Raw genomic sequence first — 15544 nt, 5'->3', positions numbered from 1 at the left:
TAGATGCTGCTCTCAAATAAAATCTTCTACATGTTATGAAATGAGACAGCCCTAATCTCTCAAATAACAAAGATTAGGCAAAAATGATAGAATGTGAATGTCAAAGAGATTCACAGGAATAAATGGAAAATTGATAGATGCTCTGGAGTCTCCAAAATGCTTTTTAAAAATCTTGGCACATTCTGTGATATAATACAAAATCTGTGGCATTCCATGGGAAAATAAATGTTTATTTCCAATATAAGCTTTGAAATGTGTAAATAAAAGCAGACAGGCTCTTTTCTCCAATGTTGAAGGTGCTGATATGCTAATAAACATTTCAATGAAAAGGAGATATTATCTCTGAATTAAAGAAAGCGATGTCTGCCTATCTCACTCCTCCCTGTCTACCTGTCTTTCCTTTTTTTTCCTTCTGTCATCTCAATTTTTTGCCTGCTCTATCTCTTTTTTATTTTATTATTACTTGCCCTTTCATTCTCCTTCTCCCTATAACTCTCTCTTCAATCAAAGTGACCTATTTCTTGTGGTCCTACTTTGTGCAGGTCAATTTGCTGCACCTCAGGACTACGTGAATGCAACATGGGGTCCTTGTGAGACTGAAAAGTACAATCAAGCCAAAATACAGGCGAAGAACCCAGAGAGTCACAATCGGGCAGTGTCAGACTACAAGTGCTGGACTGCTTAAGAGCTGGGCCTTAGGAGACAAGCAGACACTGGCATCCTGGGAAAGTATTCAGCCAAGGGATACTGGGAGCAACAAAACAGGGGAAGGAGAGTGCTGTATTTGCTGACAAGTACAGTCAAGTAGACTGTTTAGTCTTTGGTGCAGGATTCACATAGCAAAGTGGTAAGAGGCAGGGTTACAAAAGCAGATGGGATCCAAATGATAGGGGCTTTGAACGCTGGGCAAAGGGATTTAGACCAGACTGTCTACCATGAAGAGCCAGTGGCATTTTTCTGGTGGTTTTTTTTTTTTTTTTTTTTTTTTGTGGGATTTTTAAAAAACTATTTCTGAGAATCTACCCTTCCCTATCCTTTCATTCAGGCCAACTGTTCTCTAGTTATAGTTATAGAACATAATGTTGCATTCTTCATTCTATTCTCTATCATGAGAGTAGGTGAGCTAAAATTTCATGTGTATCTTTTTAAGTCACCTACATTGCTTGGGTTTCTGTGAATGAGTAACCAAAAAATAATAATAATAATACTCATGTCTCATTGTTTAGAAATAAAAGATTTTGAAGATCATCTTTTAGGTAAAAAGGAAAAAGATAAGATAAATCCAAGTCCACTATAAAATCTAAGAAATAAGTCATTTGGGATATCCAACCTATTCCACAGAGATCTCCAAGAATATAGCTAAGTACTTCTGATTTAAATGGAGTCTGGCTTGCAATCCTTGATATGGCCTTTCTTGATTCCTCACTAAAACACTGATAAAATCAAAGAAAACTATAAAACCACACCCCCATAAAACATAATAGTGATAGACAACTTATTACTAGATTCTAAGAAGTACTTCAAATAAATCCGTGGTTCACAAACATAAATGAAAATGTATGCTTGTAGGGGTGCCTGGGTGGCTCAGTGGTTGAGTGTCTGCCTTCAGCTCAGGTCATTATCCTAGGGTCCTGGGATCGAGTACCACATCAGGCTCCCTGAAGGGAGCCTACTTCTCCCTCTGCCTGTATCTCTGCCTCTCTGTGTGTGTCTCTCATGAATAAATAAAATCCTTAAAAAAATAAAATAAAATGTATGCTTGTAGGGCCTCAGAGACCCTGGTCTGAAGGACCTCAAGCCTGAGGAGTCAGATGTTGTTTACTCTCCCACCTCCCTCAACTCACTGATCTTTCTCCATCACTTTCCTCAGACTGAAACTCCCAGAAAATACTAAGGCAAGAACTAGACAGTGAATGTTGCATTATTACTCCCTTTTCAGTTGCTGCACACTGAGAAGACCTTTTTTCTTCCCCAAGAGAGCTTTGAAAAACCATGGAAAAAGGTGAGAAAATATCCAGGGTCTCAGAGGAAGTGCACCCTCTTGAAAATGCTTTCCTTACAGGAATCAGAAGAAATTCTGAGAATTTGTTCGGCAGCCCCAACTGGATACTGTCCAAGAAGCTCTGCCTTCTAAGGTACCCAGAGAAGAGCCCATTAAGGAGAGAAAGAGTCAAGAATAAAAGACAATAAGATGAGTTTTGAAAACAGTGAATTGAGAGCAAGAGAAGCTGTGTGGCCCAAGGAAGATTTCCACAAAAACTAAAATTGCACTAACAAAAATAAAACTCATAGAGAATCTAGTAAAGAGTGGAATTCACACTCTAGAAAATCAAATCAGAAAAGAGGATGAGGAAAACATCGGCACTGCCTTCTCTATTTGCATGCATTTCCTGTAAATGAATCAAGAGTTCAACGTGCAACGAAGAAACTGGGAAGGAAATTAGCTATAATCTTACTAGGAGTATTACAAAATAAAGGCATAACCTGAAATTACGAGAGGCCATTCCTCTCTAACAAGGTGGACACAAGGTCTCATTTGGTCTTAGCTACAACAGAGAAATAGATGGCATCTCATAGCAAGTTCATAGTGCAAAGGCACTGCCAGGGTTGAAATCCTGGATTCATTACTAAGTGACCTTGGCCAAGTTACTTTCTTTTTGCCTAAAAAAACAAAATTATAAGTAAATTTACCATGGGAAATCATAGCTCTCTCTTTAAGGGATGGCTGTGAGGACTGAAAATGCTTATGCCATGCAAAGCACTTAATCTGTTATACACACAGCAAATGCCCAATAAGTCAGTTGCTGTTGTGTTAGTGCTGTTATTCAAATCAGAGGAAAGAATTATATACATAGCCCTAGAGATGGAGAGAAAAACATTAAAATAATTAAAGAAGCCAAAAAGAAAAAAAAAGCAAACTTCTAAGTTTGCTTTTGGAAGTTTTGGAATTAGTTGTAATTCTTGCAACAGGGGCATGGGGAGGGACGGTATGGAATCCCATATACTCAAATCAAAAGGAAGAACTGCATAATTTAAACCAGAAGGAGCCAACTTCACCTACAGGCAATGCACTGGGAGTCCCCTGTTACCATAACAACAATACTATGCTATCGCTACCACACTAGACCCTATGCATTCTGGTCAAAAATCTCTAGTCAATAAGCATCCTCAGCATCCAGTTCTCCCCAGACAGTAACACCAACTTGTTTGGAATGGCAACCTCCATTTATTTTAGATAATTCAATCTAGTGGGTGTCTTTTCCCTCCAGGAAGTTTTGCGTTGAATGCAGAAATGATAAAGTGAATCAAACCCACAGAATTAATATTTTTGTGGTAAATGTAGGAATAAGTTTCTAATCTTTGGACAATATTTGTATGTGTAGTATATAAAAAGGTTTAATGTTTAAGAAAATGCACCATATTGGTGAATATGGCAGATTAGACTTGGGATTTCAATTTAAAAGGTGTAATTGAGTAATGGATTTTAGACTTTTACCTTTAAGTGGGAAGATTTAGAGAATTTAATCAAGTTTAAAAGTATTGGAATGGTTAGGAGAACGTGTGATTTGTTATTTAAGGTTAGCTTATTAGATTTATTGGAGTTGTTAAGGTTTGGCTAGTAGGGCAGGCATTTGAAAAACTTAACAAGAAAACTGAATGTATCAAATGTATAAATGGATTTTAAATAATTATGGGGATTTTATTAACTAAGTTGTAAAGGGACATGCTTGGGAGTTGAATGAGTTCAACTTAAATTGATCAAACATTACTCAAAGGCTCCCTTGAAAGCAATTGTTAAAATTTACTAGATTCATAAATCAAATAATAATGTAAGGTGAACTTAAAGGTTTGAGAAAAGCTAGATTAAAAAAAAAACCTGTATCTTTAATAAGGTGAATATTAAATTAAAACCTTGAATAACAGCATAGCCTTTCTCCCTACACAAAATCAGCCCTCAGGCATAAAAAAAAAAATCACAATTGACATGGAGATCCCATCTAAGAGTTATAAGAGTTTCTGAAAAAGAAACCCATATAAGCGAAACAAGAGCAACAATTCTATGTGACTGAAAATTACCTCCCAAAGCTAGAAAAAATGACTTGTATATACAGGTATACCTTGTTTTATTGCACTTCAATTTATTTTGCTGTGCAGACTTTGTGCTTTTTATAAATTAAAGGTTTGTGATGACCCTGTATCAAGCAAGTCTACCAGTGCCACTTTTCCAACAGCATTTGCTCACTTTGTGTCTCTGTGTCACATTTAAGTAATTCTCATAATATTTCAAACTTTTGCATTATTATTATATTTGTGAGGGTGATCTGTGATCATGTGATCCTTGATGTTACTACTGTAATTGTTTTTGGGGGGGTGCCACAAATCATACACATTTAAGACAATAAATTCAATTGATAAATGTTATGTGTGTGTTCTGACCGCTCCACCAACTGGCTGTTCCTCCATCTCCCATCTCCCTCCCTCTCCTAGGGCTTCCATGTTCCCTGAGACACAACAATACTGAAATTAGGCCAATTAATCACCTTGCAATGGCCTGTTAATTGTTCAAGTGAAAGGAAGAGTCATACATTTCTGAGTTTAAATCAAAAGCTAGAAATGATTTAAGCTTAGTCGGGAAGGCATGTCAAAAGCCAACACAGGCTGAAAGCTAGGCCTATTGCTCCAGTCAGCCAAGCTGTGAATGCAAAGGAGCAGTTCTTGGAGAAGAGTTTCTCCAGTGAACACATACATGATAAGGAGGTAAAATAGCCTCATTGCTGATATGGAGAAAGTTTTAGTGTTCTGTGTAGAAGATCAAATCAGCCACAACATTCCCTTGAGATGAAGCCAAAACCAGAGCAAAGCCCTATCTCTCTTTAATTCTATGAAGGCTAAGGACCCTACAGAAGAAAAGTCTGAAGCCCTCAGAGGTTGGTTCATGAAGTTTAAGGAGAGAAGCTGTCTCTGTAAGATAAAAGTGCAACATAAGGCAGCAAGTGCTGATGTAGAAGCTTCAACAAGTTCTCCAGAAGACCTGGCTAAGATAATTAAAGTGGTTTTACTAAACACTAGATTTTAATGCAGACAAACTGCCTTCTATTGGAAGAAAATCCCATCAAGGACTCTTTCATAGCTAGAGAGGAAAAGTCAATGCCTGGCTTCAAAGTTTCAAAGGATGGGCTAACTCCCTTGTTAGAAGCCAAAGCAGCTGGTGACTCTAAGTTGAAGCCAGGGCTCATTTACCATCCTGAAAATCCCAGGGCCTTTAAGAATTATGCTGAGTCTACTCATTCTGTGCTCTATCAACAAAACAACAAAGCCTAGACAATGGTATATTTATTTACAACATGGCCTACTGAATATTTTAAGCCCACTGTTGAGAATACTGCTCAGAAAAAGAGATTTTTTTCAAAATATTGCTACTTACTGAAAATGCACCTGATCACCCAAAAACTCTGATGGAGATGGACAAGAATATGAATGTTTTCATGCCTACTAACACAACATTCATGCTGCAGCCCATCAATCATGGAGTAATTTCAACTTTCAAGTCTTATCCTTTAAAAAACACATCTCGTAAGGCAATAGCTGCCATAGATAGTGATTCTTCTGATGGATGTGGGCAAAATACGGGCGCTGAGGAGGGCACTTGACGGGATGAGCACTGGGTGTTATTCTGTATGTTGGCAAATTGAACACCAATAAAAAATAAATTTATTATTAAAAAAAAAGAAAATCTTCTGGAAAGGATTTATCATTTGAGATGCCATTAAGAACATGTGTGATTCTGGGAAGAGGCCAAAATATCAACATTAACAGGATTTTGGAAGAAGTTGATTCCAACTTTCATAGATGACTTTCAGGAGTTCAAGACTTCAGTGAAAGAAGTCACTGCAAATATGGTGGAAACAGCAAGATAACTAGATTTAAAAGCAAAACCTGAAGATGTAACTGAACTGCTTCAATCTCATGGTAAAACTTCAATGGATAATGAATTGTTCCTTATGGATGAGCAAAGAACATGGTTTCTTGAGATGGAATCTACTCCTGGTGAAGATGCCATGAAGACTGTTGACATTACAACAAAAGATTTAGAATATATCACATGAACTTAGTTGATAAAGCAATGGCAGAGTTTGAGAAGACTGACTCCAATTCTGGAAGAAGTTCTACTGAGGGTAAAATGCTATCAAACAGCATTACATGATATAGAGAAATCATTCATGAAAGGAAGAGTCAATCATTGTGACAGACTTCACTGCTGTCTGATTTTAAGAAATTGCCACAGCCACCCCAAACTTCAGCAACCACCACCCTCATCAGTCAGCAGCCATCCACATTGAGAGAAGACCCTCTGCCAGAAAAAATATCATGACTCACTGAAAGTTCAGATGATTCTTAGCATTTTTAACAACAAAGTATTTTCTAATTAAGGTATGTACTTTTTTTTAGACATAATGCTCCCGAACACTTCATAGACTACAGTATAATATAAAAATAACTTTTATATGCACTGGGAAACCAAAAAACTCATTTGACTTACTTTATTGAGATATTCACTTTACTGCAAAGGTTTGGAACTAAACCCACAGTATCTCCAATATATGCCTAAACAGACCAGTAAGCAGGGGCTTACTGCATTCTAGGAAAAATTAAGAACTGATTTTACATTTTAGAAAAAAATTTAATTACAAAGATAAATTTAAAAAATTACATTAGGCTCCTGATAGAAAAAAAAAGGAAAAGGTGATACACAAGGGAGAAAAAAAATCAGGCTGGCCAGTCTTCTCTTTATAACAAAAGCTGGAGGGTTACAGATCAACATCTACAGAGTTTGAACAGAAACAGTTACTATCTAAATATTTCTATTTCACCAACTTGTTATCCACTTGTTATGAAGCAAAGATAAAAACATTCCTAGATATATAAGAACTCTAAATACATTACAATGAACAAAGATAAATTAAAAACAGGAGCTTAGAAATCAGGCAGTCATGTATAAGAGGATTGTGATGAACATTATATGAGTTAAGGAGTAAAGCTTAAATAATTACAAATATTTTTTCAGGTCAAATGGCATTAAGCACAGTCATTTAACTTCTTCCTCCCCACTTTCCCAATAAAATCAGGGGAAATCCTTTATCTGCAAGCCTGAAAGAGAAGAACAGCATTCACATGGCAAAATTTTAAAAACACTCTCATCCAATGAAGATAATGATATTGAGAGAAGGTCCAGAATGTGTTCCATTCATATTGCCCCCTCCTAAAAAAGAGCGGCAAACCCAGGATTTAAGTGAAAGAAGCCCTGGCTGAATCATACTAACATTCCTAAGCTGGAGGCCTGGGCTGGACTTTTAGACAAACAGGAGCCAATTGCACTCCACTCCATCCCTCATGAGCATTAACACTAGAAAGGATGTGGCCCAGGATCCATTCGACAAAAGAAAGCAGAAAGCTGGCACAGTATCAGAGATCTCGTGGGCTATGTTGCAGAAAGAGACTGGATGCTGGTTATAAGGACCAAGCCACAGCTTGATCCAGACATGGTGCATGCAGAAAACTGAATCTCTGTTTCAGAAGTTTCACTAAGTCTAGAGAACAAAGACCATCCACTGATATTTACTTATTTATTCATTCAACAAATATTTATTGTCAACCAACTAGGAAATTAAATAGCATGATCCTTGTGATCCAAAGCTTACAGTCAATAGAGGATTGAGACAAATAGATAGGCGATGGTGATGATAGATAAATAGGTGAAGAATGTAGAGCCAGCAGATAAATCCACAGAGGCATCCAGATCAGACTTTAACAATTGGGAAAGTCTTGCTAAAGGAAATTGTTTGTATTCGAAAAATGAGGTGTGGTAGGTGAAAGATTTGGAATCCAGGCAAGTGGAGAAGTATGTCAGAGAGCACTCTGGGCAGAGAAAGAGCAAGAGTTAAGCCAAGAACCAAGAGAACTTGATGCATTTAGGATATGAAAGAGGCAAGAAGGGTCCAAGACATAGAGAACCTTGTGACTCATGCTTAAAACTGAATCTCAACCCAAGAACAGTGTAAGAGTGCTGAAGGATTTTTAAGCAGTGGAATACAATCTAATTTCCATTGTGAAGGATGATTTTGCTAAGAAAAAATTAGAATGGAGACCATAAGACTAATGACAGGGTGAGAAGACTGTAATAATTGAGGGGATTTATGATCATGACTGACCTAGACAGCTGGTTGTGAGAACATCAGATCTGAGAGATCTGATGTACAGATCTGAGTATATCAGATCTGAGAGAGATACTGAAACAATAGGATGTGGGGGTTAATTTTACGTTAGTTACCTATTGCTGCAAAATAATTACCACTAATCCCGCATAAACACATTTTTTATCTCATAATTTTGATAGATTAGGAGTCAGGGCATGTCTTCTGCTTCTTGGTCCCATACAAGTCTACCATCAAAGTGTTGGCCAGGGCTACAGTCTCATCTGATGGTTTCATGGAGAAGGAACTACTTTAAGCCTCATGGTTTTTGACAGGATTTGCAGCATGTGGACGGAGGGTTTTTGTTCCTTCCTATATGGAACATTCCTCTGCAACATGGTAGCTCGCTTCAGCAAAGCCAGGAAATGATAGAATGTGCTGGCATGGAAGAAGTCATAATCTTTTTTACCTAATCATGGAAATGACATGCCATCTATTATATACAAGCAAGTTGCTAGGCCAGCCCATAGTTAAGGGGAGGGAATTATACAAAAACATGAATTACACAAAGACAAAGTAGGGATCACTGGAACTATTTTTGAGTCTGACTGGCTATGTGGATTGAGGTGAATAAGAGGGTAGATGGTTGAATTAGTTATTGGGATTTCTGAAGTAATAACCAATTTTTGCCATTAAGTAATGAGATGAGTTTTGGGTATTTTGAGTTTGGGGAACCTGTAGCACATCCATGTTGAGTTGGGTAATACTTGTTGGGACATAGGGTTTTCATCCTTGGTATAGCCATTTGGCCTAAGGGTAGGAATGGTCACTTCTCAATAGATTATCAAAGTGTTGACAGTTGATGAAATGACCCAAGGAAAGTGAATAAATAAAAACCTATGACATGTGACAATTAAACATAATGGTAGAAAGTGTTTTAAGAAAGTACCTCCTGAAGATGAATCTCCAGAGACAAGATCTAGTCATCCATATTTTTTAAAAGCAATACAGGTGATTGTGTTGTGCAACCAGGCTTGAAAGCCACTGTAATGTGTTCATTAAAAAACAGACTAAACATATTCAGTTGACCTTTGAACAAAGCAGACTTGAATAGCACAGGTCCACTTGTATGCAGATTTTTTTCAATAAATACAGTCAAGTACTATAAATGCATTTTCCTTTCCTCATGATTTTCTTAATTACATTTCCTTTGTGGAGGAGAGGCAAGATGGCAGAAGAGTAGGGTCCCCAAATCACCTGTCTCCACCAAATTACCTAGATAACCTTCAAATCATCCTGAAAATCTACAAATTCGGCCTGAGATTTAAAGAGAGACCAGCTGGAATGCTACAGTGAGAAGAGTTCACGCTTCTATCAAGGTAGGAAGACAAGGGGAAAATAAATAAAGAAACAAAAGGCATCCAAGGGAGAGGGACCCAGCGAGGAGCCGGGTTAAGGCCGGAGCGAGTGTCCTCAGGACAGGAGAGCCCCGACCTGAAGAAGCAGGAGCTGCACCAATCTTCCCGGAGGGAAAGGCCTCGCAGGGAGTTGGAGCAGAACCCAGGAGGGTGGGGATGCCCTCGGGCTCCCTGGGACAGTAAGAGACACCTGCGTGCCCAGGAGAGTGCGCCATACCCTGCAGTCAAACTCCCTAAAAGACTGCAGCGGGCACGGCTGCACCCGGAGAAGCTCGGAGGGGCTCAGGCGGCGGCTCTGTGCAGAGGGGGCTGCGCGGCCGGGAGCAGCTCGGAGGGGCTCGGGCGGCGGTTCCGCGAAGGGGGTTGCGGCCAGGAGCGCGAATCCAACAGCGCAAGCTCTGGAGCACTGGGCGCCGGGACACAGCCCAGGATCCTGCCACCCCCCGGGACAGGCAGAGGCCGGGAGGCCCAGGACAGCAAGGACGCTCCTGCCCCGAGCTGAGCAGATCAGCAGCCCCGCCCCGGAGCCTCCAGGCCCTGCAGACGGAGAGCTCTGTAGTTACAGCGGGAGCTGACTCCAGGGCTCCAGAGCTGGCCGCCACCACTGCAGTTGTTCCTCCTGGGGCCTCACGGGATAAACAACCCCCACTGAGCCCTGCACCAGGCAGGGGGCAGAGCAGCTCCCCCAAGTGCTAACACCTGAAAATCAGCACAACAGGTCCCTCCCCTAGAAGACCAGCTAAAAGGACAAGTTCCAGGGGAAGTCAAGGGACTTAAAGTATACAGAATCAGAAGATACTCCCCCGTGGTTTTTGTTTTGTTTTGTTTTGTTTTGTTTTTGTATTTGTTTTGTTTTTGTTTGCTTTTTGATTTCTGTTTGCTTCACCCACCCTTTTTTCCCTTTCTTTTTCTTTCTCTTTTTCTTCTCTTTTTTCTTTTTTTCTTCCTTTTTTTCTTTTTTCTTTTCTCTTTTCTTTCCTTCTTTCTCTCTCTTTTTCTCCTTTTCCCAATACAACTTGTTTTTGGCCATTCTGCACTGAGCAAAATGATTAGAAGGAAAACCTCACCTCAAAAGAAAGAATCAGAAACAGTCCTCTCTCCCACAGAGTTACAAAATCTGGATTAAAATTCAATGTCAGAAAGCCAATTCAGAAGCACTATTATACAGCTACTGGTGGCTCTAAAAAAAAGCATAAAGGACTCAAGAGACTTCATGACTGCAGAATTTAGATCCAATCAGGCAGAAATTAAAAAGCAATTGAATGAAATGCAATCCAAACTAGAAGTCCTAACGACGAGGGTTAACAAGGTGGAAGAATGAGTGAGTGACATAGAATACAAGTTGATGGCAAAGAGAGAAACTGAGGGAAAAAGAGACAAACAATTAAAAGACCATGAAGATAGATTAAGGGAAATAAACGACAGCCTGAGGAAGAAAAACTTACATTTAATTGGGGTTCCCGAGGGCGCCGAAAGGGCCAGAGGGCCAGAATATGTATTTGAACAAATCATAGCTGAAAACTTTTGTAATCTGGGAAGGGAAACAGGCATTCAGATCGAGGAAATAGAGAGATACCCCCCCCTAAAATCAATAAAAACCGTTCAACACCTCGACATCTAATACTTAAGCTTGCAAATTCCAAAGATAAAGAGAAGATCCTTAAAGCAGCAAGAGACAAGAAATCCCTGACTTTTATGGGGAGGAGTATTAGGGTAACAGCAGACCTCTCCACAGAGACCTGGCAGGCCAGAAAGGGCTGGCAGGATATATTCAGGGTCCAAAATGAGAAGAACATGCAACCAAGAATACTTTATCCAGCAAGGCTCTCATTCAAAATGGAAGGAGAGATAAAGGGCTTCTAAGACAGGCAGGAACTGAAAGAATATGTGACCTCCAAACCAGCTCTGCAAGAAATTTTAAGGGGGACTCTTAAAATTCCCCTTTAAGAAGAAGTTCAGTGGAACAATCCACAAAATCAAGGACTGAATAGATATCATGATGACAATAAACTCATATCTCTCAATAGTAACTCTCAACGTGAATGGGCTTAATGACCCCATCAAAAGGTGCAGGGTTTCAGATTGGATAAAAAAGCAGGACCCATCTATTTGCTGTCTACAAGAGACTCATTTTAGACAGAAGGACACCTACAGCCTGAAAATAAAAGGTTGGAGAACCATTTACCATTCAAATGGCCCTCAAAAGAAACAGGGGTAGCCATCCTCATATCAGTTAAACTAAAATTTACCCCGAAGACTGTAGTGAGAGATGAAGAGGGACACTATATCATACTTAAAGGATCTATCCAACAAGAGGACTTAACAATCCTCAATATATATGCCCCGAATGTGGGAGCTGCCAAATATTTAAATCAATTAATAACCAAAATGAAGAAATACTTAGATAATAATACACTTATACTTGGTGACTTCAATCTAGCTCTTTCTATACTCGATAGGTCTTCTAAGCACAACATCTCCAAAGAAACGAGAGCTTTAAATGATACACTGGACCAGATGGATTTCACAGATATCTACAGAACTTCACATCCAAACTCAACTGAATACACATTCTTCTCAAGTGCACATGGAACTTTCTCCAGAATAGACCACATACTGGGTCACAAATTGGCTCTGAACCGATACCAAAAGATTGGGACCATCCCCTGAATATTCTCAGACCTTAATGCCTTGAAATTAGAACTAAATCACAAGAAGTTTGGAAGGACCTCAAACACATGGAGGTTAAGGACCATCCTGCTAAAAGATAAAAGGGTCAACCAGGAAATTAAGGAAGAATTAAAAAGATACCTGGAAACTAATGAGAATGAACATACAAGCATTCAAAATCTTTGGGACACAGCAAAAGCAGTCCTGAGGGGGAAATACATCTCAATACAAGCATCCATTCAAAAACTGGAAAGAACTCAAATACAAAAGCTAACCTTACACCTAAAGGAGCTAGAGAAAAAACAGCAGACAGATCCTACACCCAGCAGAAGAAGAGAGTTAATTAAGATTCAAGCAGAACTCAACGAAATCGAGACCAGAAGAACTGTGGAACAGATAAACAGAACCAGGAGTTGGTTCTTTGAAAGAATTAATAAGAGAGATAAACCATTAGCCAACCTTATTAAAAAGAAGAGAGGGAAGACTCAAATTAATAAAATCATGAATGAGAAAGGATAGATCACTACCAACACCAAGGAAATACAAACGATTTTAAAAACATACTATGAACAGGTATACGCCAATAAATTAGGCAATCTAGAAGAAATGGACGCATTCCTGGAAAGCCACAAACTACCAAAACTGGAACAGGAAGAAATTGAAAACCTGAACAGGCCAATAACCAGGGAGGAAATTGAAGCAGTCATCAAAAACCTCCCAAGACACAGAAGTCCAGGGCGAGATGGCTTCCCAGGGGGAATTCTATCAAACGTTTAAAGAAGAAACCATACCTATTCTACTAAAGCTGTTTGGAAAGATAGAAAGAGATGGAGTACTTCCAAATTCGTTCTATGAGGCCAGCATCACCTTAATTCCAAAACCAGACAAAGACCCCACCAAAAAGGAGAATTACAGACCGATATCCCTGATGAACATGGATGCAAAAATTCTCAACAAGATACTAGCCAATCGGATCCAACAATACATTAAGAAAATTATTCACCATGACCAAGTAGGATTTATCCCCAGCACACAAGGCTGGTTCAACACTCGTAAAACAATCAATGTGATTCATCATTATCAGCAAGAGAAAAACCAAGAACCATATGATCCTCTCATTAGATGCAGAGAAAGCATTTGACAAAATACAGCATCCATTCCTGATCAAAACTCTTCAGAGTGTAGGGATAGAGGGAACATTCCTCAACATCTTAAAAGCCATCTACGAAAAGCCCACAGCAAATATCATTCTCAATGGGGAAGCACTGGGAGCCTTTCCCCTAAGATCAGGAACAAGACAGGGATGTCCACTCTCACCACTGCTATTCAACATAGTACTGGAAGTCCTAGCCTCAGCCATCAGACAACAAAAAGACATTAAAGGCATTCAAATTGGCAAAGAAGAAGTCAAATTCTCCCTCTTCGCCGATGACATGATACTCTACATAGAAAACCCAAAAGCCTCCACCCCAAGATTGCTAGAACTCATACAGCAATTTGGCAACGTGGCAGGATACAAAATCAATGCCCAGAAATCAGTGGCATTTCTATACACTAACAATGAGACTGAAGAAAGAGAAATTAAGGAGTCAATCCCATTTACAATTGCACCCAAAAGCATAAGATACCTAGGAATAAACCTAACCAAAGAGGTAAAGGATCTATACCCTAAAAACTATAGAACACTTCTGAAAGAAATTGAGGAAGTCACAAGAGATGGAAAAATATTCCATGCTCATGGATTGGCAGAATTAATATTGTGAAAATGTCAACGTTACCCAGGGCAATTTACACGTTTAATGTAATCCCTATCAAAACACCATGGACTTTCTTCAGAGAGTTAGAACAAATTATTTTAAGATTTGTGTGGAATCAGAAAAGACTCCGAATAGCCAGGGGAATTTTAAAAAAGAAAACCATAGCTGGGGGCATCACAATGCCAGATTTCAGGTTGTACTACAAAGCTGTGGTCATCAAGACAGTGTGGTACTGGCACAAAAACAGACACATAGATCAATGGAACAGAATAGAGAACCCAGAAGTGGACCCTGAACTTTATGGTCAACTAATATTCGATAAAGGAGGAAAGACTATCCATTGGGAGAAAGTCTCTTCAATAAATGGTGCTGGGAAAATTGGACATCCACATGCAGAAGAATGAAACTAGACCACTCTCTTTCACCATACACAAAGATAAACTCAAAATGGATGAAAGATCTAAATGTGAGACAAGATTCCATCAAAATCCTAGAGGAGAACACAGGCAACACCCTTTTTGAACTCGGCCACAGTAACTTCTTGCAAGATACATCCACGAAGGCAAAAGAAACAAAAGCAAAAATGAACTATTGGGACTTCATCAGGATAAGAAGCTTTTGCACAGCAAAGGATACAGTCAACAAAACTCAAAGACAACCTACAGAATGAGAGGAGATTTTTGCAAATGATGTATCAGGTAAAGGGCTAGTTTCCAAGATCTATAAAGGACTTATTAAACTCAACACCAAAGAAACAAACAATCCAATCATGAAATGGGCAAAAGACATGAACAGAAATCTCACAGAGGAAGACTTAGACATGGCCAACATGCACATGAGAAAATGCTCTGCATCACTTGCCATCAGGGAAATAGAAATCAAAACCACAATGAGATACCACCTCACACCAGTGAGAATGGGGAAAATTAACAAGGCTGGAAACCACAAATGTTGGAGAGGATGCGGAGAAAAGGGAACCCTCTTGCACTGTTGGTGGGAATGTGAACTGGTGCAGCCACTCTGGAAAACTGTGTGGAGGTTCCTCAAAGAGTTAAAAATAGACCTGCCCTACGACCCAGCAATTGCACTGTTGGGGATTTACCCCAAAGATACAGATGCAATGAAACGCCGGGACACCTGCACCCGGATGTTTATAGCAGCAATGTCCACAATAGCCAAACTGTGGAAGGATCCTCGGTGTCCATCGAAAGATGAATGGATAAAGAAGATGTGGTTTATGTATACAATGGAATATTACTCAGCCATTAGAAACGACAAATACCCACCATTTGCTTCGACGTGGATGGAACTGGAGGGTATTATGCTGAGTGAAGTAAGTCAATCGGAGAAGGACAAACATTATATGTTCTCATATACTCCCCATTTGGGGAATTTAAATAATAGTGAAAGGGAATATAAGGGAAGGGAGAGAAATGTGTGGGAAATATCAGACAGGGAGACAGAACATGGAGACTCCTGACTCTGCAAAACGAACTAGGGGTGGTGG

At 39.4% G+C, this 15544-nt stretch overlaps 1 long non-coding RNA gene across 2 annotated transcripts in view; it reads left to right on the top strand.

The window, feature by feature from the left end:
- Window positions 1–15544, top strand: part of LOC140602209 (uncharacterized) — an 85311-nt gene that overhangs the window by 50075 nt on the left and 19692 nt on the right. The window contains exon 4 of one of the 2 annotated variants that reach the window (XR_012005182.1): window positions 1940–2471. The exons of the other annotated variant lie outside the window; for it this stretch is intronic. This is a non-coding gene — a long non-coding RNA (uncharacterized lncRNA). Of the gene's footprint in view, window positions 1–1939; window positions 2472–15544 lie in introns of those variants that run through there. 2 annotated transcript variants of the gene reach the window in all.

This window comes from Canis lupus, chromosome 13 (genome assembly GCF_048164855.1).
Source record: "Canis lupus baileyi chromosome 13, mCanLup2.hap1, whole genome shotgun sequence".
Lineage (NCBI taxonomy): Eukaryota > Metazoa > Chordata > Mammalia > Carnivora > Canidae > Canis > Canis lupus.
The sequence above is the reverse complement of the archived record's forward strand: the minus strand, read 5'-3'. Positions and strand labels throughout refer to the sequence as shown.